The sequence below is a fragment of the Pinus tabuliformis genome, chromosome 4_2 (assembly GCF_031772625.1).
Source record: "Pinus tabuliformis cultivar Carrire ecotype Pingquan chromosome 4_2, CPIR1, whole genome shotgun sequence".
NCBI lineage: Eukaryota > Viridiplantae > Streptophyta > Pinopsida > Pinales > Pinaceae > Pinus > Pinus tabuliformis.
In genome coordinates, this window is record NC_142304.1 from 477,481,671 (window position 1) to 477,501,378 (window position 19,708).

A 19,708-nucleotide genomic window follows, 5' to 3' on the forward strand; every position below is an offset into this window, starting at 1 on the left:
TGAGGTAGGCCCTCCAACTCAAAAATTTGTTGCTTGTTATGGTTAAAGGAAATCATGAGTGCATTTTCAAAGGTCTCCATTTGCAAATGAAAAGCTCCACTTTGCTTTGGTTTAAAATTGTAAAAATGGCTAGGGTTTATGTGCTGTTTTAAGGTATCCCCTTGTTATCATTTTTTCCCCATTTCCCATTTCTTTTTTCTTGTCTTTCTATGTAAATTTCCCTTGCAAAATTGGTGAAAAGCCCTAAACCCTACCCCTCTTCCCTAAGAAATAAAAATCAAACCCTAACTCTACCTCTCATAATATCCATGTAAATAAATTTATATAATGATGCATATGCAATGATTTTGCTATGATTTTTCCCTAAAATCCCTGTTTTATATATTATTATTCCCATTTTCCCTTTAAAGTATCCCTCCCCTAACATTCCCCTCGTGCTCCTTGTCCCCTTGAAACAACATTTTAATCAGCATTTTACAAAGCAGAAACAACAATATATTTCAGCCACTTTGCTCTTAAAACAATGTCAGAAACCGAAACCAATTATGAGCAAAGTGATGACCAGGCATCAGCTTCAGAGATTGAGGTACAGAGGAGGCCTCATAAGGGTGGAAAGGGTGGACATCATAGAAGAGAGGAGCCCACCTCTTTGGCAGATTTACAGGCTTGTCCTATGGCATTCTCATGTTTCTGTTATATGTCTTGCGATGAGTTTTACGAGAGGATCTCTCAGATTCAGCATCACAGGGAGTTGGCTCGCCTATTTGTTTTACATTTGCGTGATGGACATGTCAACCTTGCCAGGGTGGATTTTACATTGACACCCGAGGTGATTGCACAGGCCACAGGGATACCTAATGTCGGAGAGGTATGGAATAAGCGCAAGGTGTTGGACAGTGTTCAGTTTGAGCCTTTCATTAGACCTGCATTCATGAGACATTTGACGGGTGTATTTCCCTTCAGATTTTTGAGGAGTGAGTATGCTCCCATGATGAGGCTTATCATGCTCTTTTTCACCTGTGAGGGCAGATTTTCACAGATATATTCGTACCATATTCGCCTGATGATGCATTTCACACGGGTACGGATGATGAACATCCCTGTTTTCATGTGCCAGAACATTGAGAGGATGGTGCCCTTGATGCAGAGGAAGAGCCCAGCACAACAGTATAGGAGCCTCTATCATTACGGTTTGATTCAGCTTGTGGTCAGACATCAGTTGGCTCAGCAGGGCATCACATGGGAGGAGTTCATCTCTCGTGAGTTCTTTACATCACCACCACCACATCCGGAGATTGTTCATGAGGAGAGAGGACCATCACAGCAGCATGATATCCCTGGGACTAGCCATGTCAGCTCTTCTCCATTGGTCACTTATCAGAGAGGCCACAGGGCCTTATTTGCAGCAGCTAGGCGAGTATTTTCTCCACACCAGGTGGAAGGGGTCTCGCCTTCTTCATCAACACCACGAGTGTTATCTCCACACCAGGTGGAAGGGGCCTCGTCTCCGACAACAGCACAGGTATCAGAGAGGGGAAAACATCCCAGGATTGATGAGGGGCCATTAGGTGTTCCAGATATAGAGCTTGTTGATCTTGATGTCAGTTCTCCTAGCCTAGAGTCAAAGGAGATCATTCAACACCTTAGAGCTGAAAATGATGCATTGCAGAAGAGATTAGAAGGGGCACAATGGACAATCTCATATCTAGAACAGTGCAACAAGCAGTTGGAGGATGAGCAAACTCTTGATGAGTTGTGGAGGATTCGTAGTGACCGCAACTTGAATCGAAGAAGACCCGGTGATTTAGTGCCAGTTGAGCGAGAGGCTATGCTTATCCGGCTCAATGCTCATTTAGAGAGGCTGTTGGCTAAGGCCAACCAAGATAAGAAATTGTTGAGAAACATGAAGAACCATTATTGGGCGCGGATGCACGTGTGCAAGGCGAAGATGAAGGTGCTCCAAAGGCGGTTGGCCAAGGCACAAAAAAGGAGAAAAAGGCCCGATCCCCTCCACATCTTGGCCGAGGCTTCCTTGAAGGAGCAAGGCACTAAATAGCTCAGCCACAACACAAATACCAAGAAATTTTGAACATTTTGGGTCAATTTTGGTTTTTTCAGGCAATTTACAGGTTTTGCCCTCTCAACGGGTCTCACCCCCCGCGCGACCCTTTCACTTGGCAACTCTATTTTCAAAAAACTCAGCATTTCTGGATTTGGCATGAAAAGTTACACATGCTCACCCATTGCCAAGAGATTTTATGAAGTTTTGGGCCTCCTGAAAGTCAAAAAACAAGCAAAAAATGACTTTCTGCCACATTTTTGACACACAGAAAGCAGTCTTGGGAGATTGCAATTTTGGAGGGGCAAATGACAACCAAATTCAAAAATTCTAGTTGGGTTGGAAAGTAGACTCACATACCTTTCCAACAAGCCTACTTTTGCCTCATTTGGACACCTGGAAGTGCCCCAAACGTTCCCTCAAAGGCGCGTGACCCGTCAGGAAATGGCGCGCGACCCATCAGGCAAATTTCTCAAAATTTCAGTGTACAGCTCAGCAAAACGTAGTTTTGACTGTGTTTGATTTTTTGGAATGGATTGTCATCCTCCTTGATGTAAACAATGTAATTTTATGACACTTTTACACTTATGTATCTCTTCTAGAAGATTCATTCATGAAATAGGTGAAAATTAAATGAATGAATTGGTTTCCTAGCTTATAGAGGCAAGTTGTTTTGACTGCCTTGTTTTTAGTGCTTAGTTTAGAAGTGGTTGAAACAGCTCCTAGGATAGTGAGCTCGACCCTTAGAGGCAGGGAAAGATGTTAGATGATCTATATTATGTACTCTCTTGCTCATTTTCATGGTTGGACTCTTGAGGGAGAAGCTCTTATTGTATTACTCACTGTATCTCTGCAATTTTTGGTAAAGGAAGACCAGGGTTTTGTAGTCCTTTTTGGGATTCTTGTGGTCACATGTATTGATGGTGTGTTTCTATTTTTACTTGTAAGTGTGTTATGTGAATCATTTCCTTACTTTTCCTTCTGCACATTAGGCAAATGAAGTGTTAAAGTAGAACTCATGATTGTCATGCTCTGCTTTTAAGTTTGCTTAATATCAATGTTTTCGACTGTTTAAAGGGAATTCAAGGTTATTGCTTGCTCTCTTTAACTCTTCACCAGTCATTCTCATCCATCCATCTCTATTAAAGGCATCAATACTGTTTCCTACCTCGCCCCAAAGAACCCCCTGCGAAAACTGTGTCCAATCCCCGCACCTAAAATTGCCATTTCCCCAATTTTCCACCAAAAACCCTAAAAATCCCAAATCAACCCTTTTGATCAGTTTACTAGCCTAAAATCAGTGTTACCCTATTGGTTATCTCGCCCATTGAAGATCTTTATCGAGATAGACCAGAGAGAGCCCTCTCCTGCCCCGTAGGGCTAGCTACGAGGCTAAGTGGTTTGATGTTGCCTTGAGGTTTACCTTTCTCAGCCTGAGGTGAAATTTCAAGCGCTAACACTATATACACAAAGACTATCAAAGAATTGTGCATAAATAAACCAAGGAGGAATATAACAACTAATCCAAGAGTCCAAGTAGTCGGTACTTTATCTGATTTACTATCCGGGAAAGAAACACCCATTAAATATGAAGACCTAGGAAATCCAATTGTAACTGTTCAAATTTATGGTCAGACCCTGTCTAATGCCTTAGTTGATCTAGGAGCTGCAATTAATATTTTAACAACCACTACTTGTCAAAAGCTTGGCATTACATCTGTAGAACCCACCTCTACTTTGTTAGAATTGGCTGACCGATCTGTGGTTAGACCAGAAGGTACTCTACATGATGTCATTGTCTTTGTAGATTCCTGGGAATATCCAACTGATTTTTTGATAATTAATCCAAAAACCCAACTTGATGGACACCCGCTAATCCTAGGTAGACCTTGGCTTGCCACTGCCAATGCTTACATTGGTTGCCGACAAGGAAATATGACCATAACCAAAGGACCAGATATCAAGAATTTAGTTCTATACCCTCCAGCGCAGCCAAGTGTCACAATAATTAAAACTAACAAGCACCCTGTATCATACCTTACTGATAACATTAGATCTCCATTGACTATACAAGAGGAACTTGATTTTAAAGATCAAACAGAAGATGATGCCATTAACAACTTCATTAGTCAAATTGAATCCGGATCCTGCACACAGTGTCACATGATAGAAGCAACATTTGACAATGAATTAGAAGAAGATCCTTTGAAAGATACGCATGATCAAACAATACCTGTTACTTCTGTTGCAAATAGTAAAATTGTGGAAATTGAACTGGGAAAAACTTTAAATATCAATGCCAACCTCACACCTGAACAAGAAACAAAGCTCATCCATCTGTTAAGGAAATATCAAGAAGCATTTGCATGGGATTACCCTGATATGAAAGGAATCGATCCCCAATTATGTACACACCACATTTATATAGAAAAAGATGCTAGACCTGTTCATCAACCGCAAAGAAGACTTAATCCTCATCTGAAGGATGTGGTAAAAGCTGAACTTCAGAAACTTTTAGATGTCAATTTTATCTATCCTATTTCTGATAGTAAATGGGTCTCTCCGCTTGTGGTGGTACCAAAAAAGAATTGGAAATGGAGAATTTGTGTGGATTACAGGGAACTTAATAAAGAAACACAAAAAGACCACTTTCCTCTCCCGTTCATAGACCAAGTACTAGATACTTTAGCAGGAAAGAAATTCTTTTCTTTCCTGGATGGCTTCAGTGGATACAATCAGATTCAAATTGCCCCTGAAGACCAGGACAAAACTGCTTTTACTTGTCCTTGGGGAACATTTGCCTATTGAGTTCTACCTTTTGGCCTATGTAATGCTCCTGCCACATTCCAAAGGGCTATCCTTAGCATTTTTGCAGATTTAATAAATGATGGACTTGAAGTATATATGGATGACTTTACACCATATGGAGATGATTTTGATCTAGCACTAGACACCCTAGAAAAAGTCCTACAATGCTGCATAGCTACCAGGATTTGCTTAAGCCACAAAAAATGTTACATGATGATGACTGAAGGACTTATCCTAGGACACTATGTTTCAGCAGCCGAGATTCAGGTAGACCCGGCCAAAATCCAAATACTTTTGCTTATTCCCACTCCTACTACTCAAACAAAGGTATGCAACTTTCTTGGATTTTCTGGTTATTATAGACGATTTATAGAACATTATTCACACATTTCTGCACCTTTATATGCACTAACATGTAACGTTGACTTTCTTTGGACAAAAAAATGTGAGCGTGCTTTCAAGGATTTAAAGAAGCTCGTATCCACAGCCCCAGTCCTTCGAGGACCAAACTGGGATTTGCCATTTCAGATATCATATGATGCCTCAGATACAGCCATTGGCACAGTCCTTGGGCAGGAAGAGGATAAAAAACCATACGCTATCTATTACATCAGCAAAAATTTATCCCCTATTGAATTAAATTACACTGTTACTGAAAAATAATTCCTAGATGTAATACATGCTGTTAATAAATTTAGACATTATATTACAGGCTATCCTATTATCTTGTATACAGACCATTTTGCCATAAAATATCTAGCAAATAAGCCTGTCACAAATGCCAGAATAAATAGATGGTTGATTTTATTGCAGGAATTCAATATCACAATCAAGGATCGGCCTGGCAAAGAAAACCCTGTAGCCAATGTTCTCTCAAGAATGCCAAAGCCAATCGATGCAGCAGGAGTTGAAGATCAATTTCCCGACGAACATCTGTTTGCTGTCGCCGTTCAAACACCCTGGTATGTTGATGTTTCCAATTACCTTGCAGTAGGTAAACTACCAAAACACCTAACCCCTAATGAGCGCAAACAGATTGTTCAGAAGAGTACTCAATTCTCCTGGATTGGGGGCTATTTGTTTCACACAGGGGCAGACATGCATATCAGGAGATGTGTTCGAGAAGATGAAATCTTTGACATCCTAAAAGCCTGTCATGATGGACCATGTGGTGGAAACTTCGTTGACCGTAGAACTGGACATAAAGTATTGCAGACAGGATATTATTGGCCCACGATTTTTAGAGATGCAAAGAAATTTGTCCAAGCCTGTGACAGCTGCCAGCGAGCAGGACGTCCTGGTCAAGCTGACGAGATGCCTCTGAAACCACAGTTAGTCATTGAACCATTCGAGCGATGGGCTCTTGATTTCGTTGGACCCATCAACCCATCATCAAATCAGAAAACATATATCTTGGTGGCAACAGAATATGTCACCAAATGGGTTGAAGCAGAAGCATTGCCAAGAGCCATAGAGGACTTTGTCATACAGTTCCTGTTCCATTTATTTGTACGTTATGGTCTTCCAAGGGAAATAATTACAGATGGAGGACCGCAATTTGTTGGGAATAGATTAGTTGCAACACTCAATAATTATCACGTCCAGCATAAAATCACTACTTCATACCACCCACAGGCGAATGGACAAGTAGAAAGCAGCAATAAGGTAATAGAATCAATCCTAAGGAAAACCATTGCGTCACATAGGCCTGATTGGGTTGCCAGACTACCTGAAGCACTCTGGGCCTATAGAAAAACATGGAGAAGCACCACTGATTACTCACCTTATCAATTAGTGTTTGGAAAACAACCCATTTTTCCCATAGAATTTGAAATTCAAACATTACGAACAACACAGGAAGTTGGCTTAGATCTAAGTGAGGCATAGATTAATCGACTACGGCAGATCAATGAACTGGATGAAATTAGGCTCTCTTCACTACAAAATACAGCATTGATTCAACAGCAGCGAGCTAAATGGCATGATGCGCTCATAAAAAAAAAAGTCTTCCACGAGGGAGACTGGGTTCTGTTGTACGACTCTCGGTTTCAGGATTTCCCTGGGAAACTCCAGACTCGTTGGTTGGGACCATACGAAATCCAGAAGGTACATGACAATGGGACCCTCACTTTAATCACCATTGACGGTTCTGGATATGCCTTCAAAGTAAATGGCCACCGAGTTCGTCTCTATCGTAAACCACTAACTCAGGAATCCTTCTGCCAGCAGCTACGTCAAGACACTGATATGGAGATTTTAGGAGAGGAAGAGAAGTCTTCCTCACCTATAATTCATTAAGGAATTCATTTCTTTTTACAATTTGTACATAAGTTCTTTTCCTTAAGTCGTTCTTGTACATATGCTTGAACTAAATGTTTTCTTGTCATTTTTGTTGTTCCTTTTCTTTCTCAAGATTTCGATTTTTTCCGTTCCGTTTCTAAAAGAATGGCATTTGCGTGCTTTTGCTGTTCCTTTTCAAAAGGAACAACATTCTTGATTTTTCTGCTGTTCCTTTTCAAAAGGAACAACATTCTTGATTTTTCTGCTGTTCCTTTTCAAAAGGAACATCATTCTTGATTTTTCTGCTGTTCCTTTTCAAAAGGAACAACATTCTTGGTTTTTCTGCTGTTCCTTTTCAAAAGGAACAACATTCTTGATTTTGATTTTTTCTGTTCTTTTTTCAAAAGGAACATCCCTGCAGTGTGTTTGCTGTCCCTTTTCTAAAGGCACAACATATTTTTGATTTCTGTTGTTCCTTTTTCAAAGGAATGACATTTTTGCGTCTTTTGCTGTTCCTTTTTCAAAGGAACAACATTTTTAATGACTGTTGTTCCTTTTTCAAAAGGAACGTCATTTCGAATGTTTTGCTATCCTTCTCCAAGAAAATAGCATTTTTTTAATTTCTGTTGTTCCTTTTTCAAAGGAACGGCATTGGTGTGTTCTGTTGTTCCTTTTTCAAAAGGAACGACATTTGCACTTTTGAGACCTATGCTCCTTTCTTGTTCCTCTTTCCAAAAGGAACACTTATAGCATACTTTTTCTCTCCTTGTGAAACAACTTATCCCTTTTGCTGATCTAAATTGAGGATGCTTCTTGCTCCTGTTCTTTCAAAGTCTTTTAGAGACAACTATGTACTTATGCAATGAATACAAAATCACAACATACTGAAATCCGCAAATTATAAATCGCTATCTTTATGAGGCTCTGTATTGGTAAGAGGACAAAAGAAAGGACACACTTATTCATTATCTTTTGTTTTCATTGTCTTCCTAATTTTGCTTTGATTGGTTATCTTTATCATGACATTCCCTTTAATCCTCTTTGATTATTACTGAGGAATAAGAGCAAAGGGTTTATATCTTCCTATTGAGATGGTAAGACTTCTTCCACCATTCCTACTCTTAAGGAGTGTTGAACCACCCTTTGTGTATAAATAAGGAAAAGTGCTTTATGAAAGAGAAAAAGTAAAAAGATGGATGATAAATTGTCAAATGCAGGATAGGGGGTCTCATCAAGAGCCAGCCTACCATGATCATGAGGATGGAAGTGAAGTGGCATTCCCACTATGGCCACCACACCAGGGATATGGTCCAAAAGGCATATCAAATAAACAAACCTTGGAACAGGAGGTCTCATCAAGAGCCGGCCTGCCCACTTTTCGCTCCCTCCTCGTGAATGGCATTATGGCTAACTGGTTACCAAGTCAGCATAATGGCCTACACTTTGACATTACATTCCTTAATATGCACATAAAGGATCATGGTTCTAGGGGTGAAATAAACAACTCTGCCAAGGTTATGGACACCTGTCGGCAGCAGATCACTGTTAATGGTATTGTAGTCGCATTGATTACACCAATAGGTAAGATACTAATACTCTTTTTGTTTCTTATATCCTAGGCACTAATCATACATTATCTCCCGACTTATATATCGCATGAACATTTATTACCACTAATCATGGCAAAGGAGGTGACAATGACCACTTGAGATTTGGCAAGTACGACAGACGTCCTATCCCCCAGCCTCGCATCATATTACAACAGCCTCTTACGTAATACGCGATCCAACTTTATGCCTCGATTTCGGTAATTCGTTGTTTTTCTAAACATGGCATATTTTCATACGTTGTTCCTTTATGACTCTGTTGCAGATCGGGTGCTGCTCCTTTCTTTGACGGCTGGGACAACCTATCACATTGTGGGGGGATAGATTAACCTCATTATTCCCCGGATTATGTGTCAACTCACTATTCGGGAAAGATAGTGTACTAGGGTATGGCACGGCTTAACGACATGATATTTCTATTTTTTACACAAGTTGCTGTTCATAAGACATTTCTGTCGCATACTCTGTGTTTTTTTCGAAATCTTGCGAATATTACCCTCTCTGTGTTTCAAACAGCACAAGCAGTTGCTGTTTCATTGAGAATCCACAGTGAAACCATGGGAGGAAGGGCAATTCGAAGGGAACCTCAGGAGTTGACAGTCTCTGCTGCTGCCCGGTAGATCCTGGAAAGAGCAGGGTGGCTGACTTATCTCAACCGCTTGCAGGAGTCTAATGAAATAGTGGCGATTGAATTCTTGCAGAATCTGTAGAAGGATTACTCCATAGTAAGGGGGAAGCAGATAGGGGTCACCGACGATATAATCGCAGAAGTCTCGGGACTACTAGCCATCGGACCTGTATGGACACTAAAGAAGGAAATATTACAGAAGATCATGGAAATCTTCCAGGACGAAGGCCAGTGCTTGACAATTAAGGGGAAGGGAGTTCTGCCAGCAACGCTAGGAGAGCCCTTGGCAGAATTAGCAAGAACCGTGCAAAGCTACATCACCTACGAGGGGAGAAAAGACGTGGTAAGACCAGGACATTTTAAACTCTTAGCTGTTCTAAAGCAGAAATGCTTTGTAAATCTGCCTGCACTTTTGAATTCATTACTTCATGACATAGCATGAAGCCTGAAAAAGGCAAGCATGTAGAGTCCGTCGTTAGCCACCATGGGTTAATTCGATTAATTTTTAGTCATAGCCTCACCCAGCAGCAAAGCAGCTGGGAAGAGCTAATTGCGATAATTGAGGGAAGGGCGACATCACCATCCTCAAAACTTAAACATACCACCAGCACACTAGAACGTTCGGAAAAATGCAGAGAATTAGTAAAACAAAAACATGTTTCTAGTACATCTGAACGTCCAGAAACACGCCAGGAATCGGCAAAGCATAAGCATGACACCGGCACACCCAAACAGCCAGAGAAACGTAGAAAATCAGTCCAGTTAGCTCGGATACGAGGAAGGCTGGAAAATCTCCAGGAAAGCACCAGCTAGCCAGTGGAAATTGAGGATGAGAAATCCTCACGGCCAGAAGTAGAAGTAGATCAAGCTGAAGGAGAAAAGAAAGGAGAGGCCAAGGAGGCCGAGCAATCTGAAGAGGAAAATGAGGAAGAAGCTGAGCATTCTGAAACAGAAGCTGAGCATTCTGGAACAGAAGCTGAGCATTCTGAAACAGAAGCTGAGCATTCTGGAACAGAAGCTGAGCATTCTGAGGCAGAAGTTGAACAATCCAAGCAGGAGGAGGAAATGGGACAGCAAGAAGGTAGCCCACCGTAGGACCTAGTGGGAGAAGATGAAGTGGCCGCAGTTTTGGCCAATATGGGTGAGTATGGCCAACCTTCCAGTCCAACAGACCTCCATGACAAACCCCAAGAAGAAACTGCATCTGAAAAACCACATACAGAGGAGGCAGAAGAAGGAAATATGCCTGTTCATGATGAAGAGGAGACAAGAGATACTGAACGGGAACAACCTATTCCCAAGACACCAGAGGAAATTCCAGAAGAAGTAGGAATAGAAAAAGAAGTTGCCCAGGAAGTGACAGAACTAGTTAAGGTTCCTACCCCAGAACAACCAGAACAGAACAGCAAAGAAGCACCCCAGGAGAAAGATCCAGGGGCTAGTCACAGCCCAAAACGCAGCAGACAGCCTGCTGTTCCTTCTAATAAAACACTGAAAATTAGGGAATTGTGAAAGGAACAACAGAGATTATTGAGCATAATAGCCCAGCTCCACCAGCAGATCAGGATCCTGAAAGCAAGGCAAAGGGTAAGGAAGACCGCAGGGAAGAAAAAGGTGGCTACTGCAGTAAAACTCTGCAAGGCAAAAAGGCGGAGGACTAACAATCGCCTTGCTGTTCAAAACCCTGCTGAAAATTCAGCTGTTGTTCCAAATGATGCTAAGGAATAGACTGCTGTTCCATTTGAAAAGGAACAGCAGCAAGCTGATATTTGTGTTAAAAAAGAAATGGACAACAAGAAAATTCAGACAGAGGCACCACCCTCAGGGGTGATAAGGGTTCTGAACTCGAAACAACACAATAAGAAAGTTCAGGTAAAACTCCCGGCCTCCACTGCTGCATGGAGAAGAGATCCAAAGACAGTGACCTTGCGCAAGGGATTGAAACAGGCTCAGCAAGAAGCAGAAAGGCTTAGAGAGCAAACGGTCCCTCGCGAGAAGTATGAAGAACTACAACAGCAACTAAGGAACGTCAATCAATCCGAAAGCCAGGCCTTTGAAGGGTGGCGAAAGGAACAAGAGAAAGTTGCAAAGGTAACTCGTAGGCTAGATACTGTTATCAAGCAGATGGATACCTTGTGTTCTTTATACAATGACGTTTTAGCATGTAGGGCCCCTGCCAAAAACTATGCTCTGTTTTTACTGGAACGGTACTTACAATTAAAAATAAAAGCTGTTAAAGCAGGTGCCCCTATACAAATTAACACTGTCAATGACTTTATAGACTGTTGTAAACATTATGGGGTGAAGGTCCAGAGATTGCTGTGTGAATTCTATTTGCATAACCTCGTGCTAGATCAGGAGACTGAGCTGAACCCTGGCCCTTTTGTTGGAGACATCCAATTGCAAGCATTCATCTCATTCAGGGTTAATCAGATTAAATGGCTCAAAGCCTATAATACTTTCCAGAGGCAGGAAAATGGCCTAGACTTGTGGGTAAGGGTTGAGCCTAGGGACCCAGTGCAGTTGTGGAAAGCACATAGAAACCTCATGAGAACTCCGGGTGTCATTGAAACGTTAGGACCCATGCACGAGGCACTCATTCGACAAAGTTTAGAATATTTTCTTTCTATCAAAGACCTCGCCATTGATGTAGCCAAATTTCGGTACCGAATCTCTAATCCAAACATCCAGCTCAGGGAACCGTTTAAGTATGAGAATTTTCAATTAGCTGCCAACTGTTTGAACCTCTATGGCGAAAGCATTTTGAGAGCAGGGCCATCCTGGTTAGGATATAGATTCCGCAGTCCAATTATCTGGCACCCTGCACCTGGATATCAAGCCCTATATGAGATGCTTGAGGGTCAAACAGGCCAGTTCTTTGACTACCTAGTCACTCACCACGGGTGTAGGCCTCCGCATGAGATTCCTTCTCCATCCTATTCTCTCACTGCCTTGCATGTCAACTACAACGTTTTCATGAGGGCATGAAACAGGGTAAGAAGGGGGGTGTGTGGAGTGCTAAAAAAGGTATGCTTTTGATGGTCATTTCAGTGGCTTTTCAGTAGAATTTGTAAACCTTTTTGCATCATGAACTTGGAAAACAATAAAGAAGTATAACAAAACATGTGGGATTAATACGCAAGACTTAACCGCTGATAGTTGTCATTCTCCTGTGCAGGAAAGGGTGAAAACGAGGAGCTGCTGTTCCAAAGAAAAAGACAAGAACAGGGTAACTGCTGTCCCTTTGACGGGGGATCGAGTACAAACAAGGCTTAGCAGATCAAAGCAAACTGGCTCGGAAAAGGAGGAGAAGACACCAGCTCGGTGGAGGAGAAAAGAAATGATTAAGGATTAACAGTTTGGCGAATCCCTTAGGATCTTTGATCCTGAGGGATCGCTGCTTTATTTATCTTGTTACTTAGACATCTCCGCCGTCACCCTTATATAAAGGCACGACACTGTTAGCTTTGGGGGAGGATGCTTTTATTCAACTTTCTGTTAAAGATCAAACTTTGATCATCGAGTCTCGTTGAAACTGGTTCATTGTACTTTTGTTTTATGCATTAATATAAACTTCGTGATTATCTTATCTCTGCATCTGGATTGACTTAAAGCGGTGTACCCTTGGAGGCTAAGGGCCCAGCCCCGGAGGACACTTGCTTCTGTATCACTACGATTTGATTTCTGCATGGTTTGCTTATCATCGTTATTTGGTAATCTGACATGCTTTATAAGTTGAAATTATATGCTCTGTTAAGATTCATTCATTAAGGTTTTTACAGACAGAACTGTTGTATTGACTCTGCATTATATTACTGATCCTTTCAGAGTTTATTGAATATTATTTGTCTTGACCGAATATTGTTACTATTTTGTTACAGAGCTCTTATGCTGTACATTCATGTTATAGAATTTATCTAAAGGTTGTGTTCTTTACGATTCAGGAGTAATGCTGTTCCATTTTGAAATGCAGTTGTATTCCTGTTAATAAAGATTGATGCTAGATCAGATTACTCTTCAAGCGTGTTGTGCATGTGTATGATTTCCAAACGTTGTTCCATAACTTATTAGTAATTAATGTTGTTCCATTAGTGTGTGATGCTTGATTTTCCTTAAGAATGAAAGATTGTTGTTTGATTACAATGAGTGCATTTGAGTTAGTAGATTAAGTTTGGTTACTACTTGCGAGACTTAGTTATTTGATTGCAGTTCCATTTTAGAATTGTTGTTCCATTTTATCATTGCTGTTCCATTCCAGATTTGCTGTTCGATTTCTTATTTGCCGTTCCATTTTTCTCTCTGCCATTTCAGTTACTCGCATTTGTTGTTTTGGTGTGAGAGACGATATGTGGCTATAGTGAGCCTCGACATTTACTGTCTAGCTCCCAGACCCGTGGTCCATGCTCTAATTTCCTTTCCATCAGTTTCCAAAGGGATGGGCTATCGCTGTCGAACCCTTGACTGATAAGTTGCCTAGATTTAGAGTGTTTGATTGATTTATTTGAAGTAACTTAGTTATAGACAAGCATCCATTTACTCTTGTATTTTTGAACGCTGTACTACTAGCATTACTCTGGCAAATGATAGCCTCAGACTGAGACACTCTTTGAAATAACAAAACGCTCCCGGATTGACATATTAATGTGAGGTAATTAGAGGTGAAAGAGACCCTTTTTATAGCTCCACAACCTATTTAATTTGAGCAAAAGCATCCTTTTCCCACTTGTCCCATTTGTAAGTTGTATCTTTCTTGATAATCTCTTATAAAGCTTAACTATCTGAGCATAATCAAATATGATTTTTCATAGGAAATGAATATTTCCTAAGAAATACTGCATAACTTTCTTATTCACCAGGAATGATATTTGTGTAATGGCTTTTACCCTCTTGGGATCAACTTTAATTCCACTCTTCACAATGATATGCCCTAATAGAGTCCCTTATGACACACCAAAAATAATTTTAATGGGATTGAGATAAATCCCATATTTTTTTACACCACTCAAATATTCCTTTTAGATGATGTACACAGTTTGATCTTCTTTTGAAAAACACAGTGACATCATCCAGATAAATAACTAAAATTTGACCAATTAGGCCAGCGAAAGTGACATCCATCACTCTTTGAAACATAGCATCGACGTTGATGAGCCCAAATGGAATTATTTTAAAAGAGAGTGTTCCCCATTTGGTCATGGAGGTAGTTTTCAAATAATCTGGTTCCACAACTAGCACTTGATTGTAACCAAGAAACCATCTAGCATCAGAAATGTCTCATACTTAGATACTATTTGGACAATCTTTTCCATGGATGGCACTGGGTAATTATCTTTATCAGATGTCTGGTTGAGATTGCGGAAGTCTACACATAATCTTAACTCACCAGACTTATTTATGACTAGGACCAAATTTAAAACCCAAGTGGGATTTATGACTTTAAAAAGGATCTGAGCATCCAACAACTTTCTCAATTCCTTCTAGATGAGGGACTTCAACATTGGATGCAAATTTCTTAGTTTCTTCTAGAAAGATTTTACCCATTCATTGATGGGAATGACATGCTGGATAATATGAGTATCATATGTCTTTAAGTCATCATATGTCCATGAAAACACATTATGATACTGTTTGAATAAGAAGATGAATGCTTTTCTTTCTTGTGGAGAACAATATGTACCAAGGTTTACATACTTCAAATATTCTTGAGTTTCTAGATTGACTTGTTCAGATGATAAATTCGAGCTCTAAGTCTTAGTATTGGTTGGTCCTTTAAATTGGTTTCGCAGGTTAAATAAATTTTCCAGGGACACTACACCTCTAGGCATAGTGTTTCCTTTCATCGTATTATATGCCTCCTGCATAACCTTTTTGTGATCATCGTCTTCTATGGAAGAATCTTTAATCACATCCACATTATCCATGAAATGTAGTATCTATTGGTCGTCATTGAAAATGAAGAAGTTAGTGATGTTATCAAGAATATATGGTTTATATATAATCTCAATAGAAAAACCATTTCTCAATGGCAACATCCTAGTGGCTGCATTTGTTAATGCATCTGCTACATCATTTCTAAGCTTAGGAACATAAATGATATTAAAATATTTAAAATAATTAATCAAATGCCATACCTCCTATTGGTAGTTTTTAAGACTCGATGATACATAATGGATAATATCCCATACTTGACGAGTGACCACCTCTAATTCATTGATTACCTTGAGGAAATCTACCTACGGATTGATGACTTTCTATAGTCCAAGTACGAATGCTTCATATTCGACAGTATTATTTGCACACTCAAACTCCAAACGACATGATAGGATATGCCTCTTATTACACGGGTCTATAAGTATGAAACCAAATCTAGAGCCATCCCGCATCTTTGAACCATCAAAGTATAAAGTCTAAATATTGTTAACTAATAAGCTGCTTCCTATACTATTATTACTATTACTATGTACATCTATCTTGCAAGGTTCATTTGCACTAATTGGAGGACAAGGTGGGACGGGTGATGGCTGTACTTGATAACACATGTGATTAGTTTATGAGAAACAATTTACAAATATTAAATCAGCAAAGGCAACATGTTCATTATGGCCCTCAAGTGGTGTCTCAATGTATTTCATGTATGCTTCACTTTCCACTTGAATCTGATTTTTTTTTCCCTTTGATCAATCTATAGAAAAATACCCATGTAATTTACTAGACCAGTATGTGACCCATATCTACTCAAGAGTACATTGTAGGCTTTGGGGATGTACACAATTACAATATTTATACATTGATGAACTTAGTGATAAGATGATAATCTAATAAGAACATTCTTGACTTCAACAATAGCTTAGACAGGAGATCTATCTAGCTGAATGATTTGTGCATCCATTTTGTCCCATTTAGCATTTATTTTCTTAGCAGTAGAAAATGACATTACGTTCACAGATGCATTAAAATCAACTAAAAAAGTATGGACATTGTGTTTAAAAAATTCAAAACTTAATAGAATTGGAGGGTAGAGAGTGTTAACTTCCAATGTTACAACATTAACCATAGATTCAAGGGAACCAGAAGACTTACAAGACACCTTTTGAGAGGTAGAATCTTTGTCACATAGCGAAGGTTGTGAAAAATCTTCACGCTGGCTTGTTATCTATGTGAGTCATAGATGGAAATATTGGCTTGAACTCTCTGCAAATATTCAACTATGTTATAATCAATTGCTTCACTTTTAGCAAACAGTTCTCAAGTGTCTAGAGGAGTGGATTTGTTTGACACTTCCAAAGTGATGAAATTACTTTTATTGCTGAAGGAAGTGTTCCTAGAAGCAGTTACATTTCCATACTTCATTTTTACATTCTGAGGAGGGTTGATCGGTGGTGAGATGCTTCTTAACAAATTTTCTTTCAATTTATACCTCATCACGTCCTATTCAGAAATGGGCCCTTGGCTTCTCAAGTTATTTTGACCATTTTGTCTCTAAGGAGGAGCTTCACTTTGAGGTGGTGCTTCAAAACTTTTCTTGTCAGCATTTCCAGAATACAATCAAAAGTATTCGCTACATGTCCAATACCTTTACTTCCCTCATCCACTGCAGGTTCTGTTGTGGGGAAAAATGCCTATGCAGGATGATCCTATCCACCTAAGGTGTGACAATGCCTTAGCAACAAACAGAGACAGCTATTCTAGTATTCTTCCTTTATGAATTAAGAATGAAGAGAGATGGATGGACTAACCGGTGTCTTCCGTTTGTCCCTCGATCCAGTTTCCCTTCTCTTTGAGAGTTCCCAGCTACTTGCCTTCTCGCTCGCCCAGCTTCAAGAGGTTTCTGCAAGATCACAAGAAGAGAACACTACACAAAGACATAGATTCATATTCATAACTAGTTCAGGATTAGAAATAAACTAAACATATTAATGCAATCATACATCAAATATACACCAGTATATAGGAGAAACCAAGATAGCTTTATTGATGAATAACAAGGTTCAGGAAGAGATACAACCCAGAGGGCTCCAATCCAGCATCTCCTTCCCAGCAAATGGAATTCCTATCTTCACCCCCTTCAAAGCATTAAGCACCCAATGATTCCAATCTCAAACCAACAACAATTCTTTGCAATAACAAAATTCCAGCCTCCAGATCTCATGGAGGAGAGATCCATATATAGATGTTTGGAGAGAGGATGAGTCAGCTTGAGATCTGACTAGTGTCCTCTCCCTCTATCAGTTCTTGATTCCACTTGGAGATTGGGAACCTCTTACTCATCACTAGTTGAATTCACTGAGGCAAGTGTCATTGAGGAAGATTCTGGAAGCTTCCTGGGTCTTGACACCTCTTGGAATGAACTTGCCATTTGTCAACTCTCGCTTAGCGCACCCTGGTAGTGCTTCTACCTGCATTGCAGTGCAGGTAGCCAGTGTTGTCTTTGACATTCAACGCAGACAGCTAGTGGAGCCACTGAATTGATCCTGAATTGACTTGTTTTTGAGCAGTTTCTGGTGGAGAACTTCTGTGAATTGCTGTGGTTTGTTAGCCTTGTTCCTCTAGGGGTAGGAACAACATGTTTAGGGACTTTGGATCCCTTAGATTATGGACATTTCATGCTTATAGCTGTAAGGCACAAAAATGTCTATAACAGTTGCCCCCTAAAGTATGAGGTCGTTTATCGGGTGAAATGCTTTATCAGGAGGATCCGAAGTTCATCCAATGCTGGGAGGAGACCTGTAATAAGATACAATACAATACATTATTTTTCATACTGATTTCATGATCTAGCTGAGGCGGGCATTCCCATGCTCAGCTTTATAAATTCATTTTTCTGTACATAGAACAAACAATCGTCTGATGTTAGACTGATAATTTTGATGAAATTATCATCCTTTGGATAGGATGATTACCTGCTGCAATGATGTACATGTCAATGTCTTTATCTTTCTTGAATATATATCGCAGCCCGGATGGATGAAACTAGATCCGGGGTCTTCAAACTTGTTCGATCTTCACTCTAAGTACAAGTCGATCCATGTGAGAAATGTTCTGAAGTCGAACATGGAAAGACATCGCTTGATTACCGGTCAATGAGGTAAACCGTTAACAAGCGCGAGAGGAATCACCGATAATGATAATGACCCTCAAGGTACTGCAGTACAATTCACGTGGTGTGAATAAAGGACTTGGCATCGAACACCACGCAAAATCTCTCAGTCGAAGGTCATTGATGTATACCTGTCGCCGGAAGTGAGAAACTTGCCATTGAGGCATGCAAGCTTCAAAGTACTGAAGGGGTTGTTCCTAGATCAACTTCTTGGATAATGAGTTGATGTCGACAAGAAGCGATCCGTCAAAGGAGGGTCTTAATGAATCCCACATCAATGACATGGAACGGAGCTAATGATTTTGGTGGAGGTGAAAACGATCTGTGACATATGATTCAGGGTGGCGGTCATGAAAGGATGAAGGATAATGTACGGCAATGGATGGGACACGGTTGACTTTTCTGAATGACTTCTCTTGAACATATGGCGACACTGATGCGATGGATTGGTAGCATTACCCCAAATATGGATGGTATGGCGAGACCATGGTGATGTGACCGGTGAATGAAACAACCCAACCTGATTGTGGTACGGAGGAAAAGTGTCATGTTCAAGAGCGACTTGCTACCATCAAAATTTTCTTGAGTTTCTCCCAATTTTTCCCCAGTCATTGCTGACCAGTACCTCTTTATTTTTGTCAAGCTTGAGGAGGATAACATATGCTTGTTCTATAACTTGCCCTTCGGGCAAGCCCATCGCTATGTTTTAACGAGCCTAGCGATAGTGAAACTCATTCTCGTCTAAAGACAAGTTTGTCGCTATTTAATGATTTTAATGAGTCTAACGACAAAGATAACTCGGTCCTTTTCATTTTTAGAGAGTCTGAAAAGGTACATAAAGTTAACTCCAAAAGTCCTTTTTCGTCATCTAATCCCTTAGGTCCGAAAAAGTATAAAACAATACAGAAGGGATGAGTTTTCGATAGTTTTAACGAGCCGAATAAAACAAGCGCTCGATCTTTTTGTGCAATAATCCCTCAGGTCCAAAAAGATTAAAATCTAGAGGAGGGATAGCACTTCTTGTCCCTTTAACGAGCTGGAAAGCCAAGGACTCGGCAATCTTTTCATATTTTATGAGTCAGATGAAAAGAGCTTAAAGAAGACTCGTCTTTTGAGGAACGAGTGATGAAACAGGTTAGCAGCTGATTCCAGGTACAGGTTGGAATTTTCCAATCACAGCAGTGTCACAAGGATGGCTAGTGAAATCACTCTTCGCAGCTGTTCCTCAA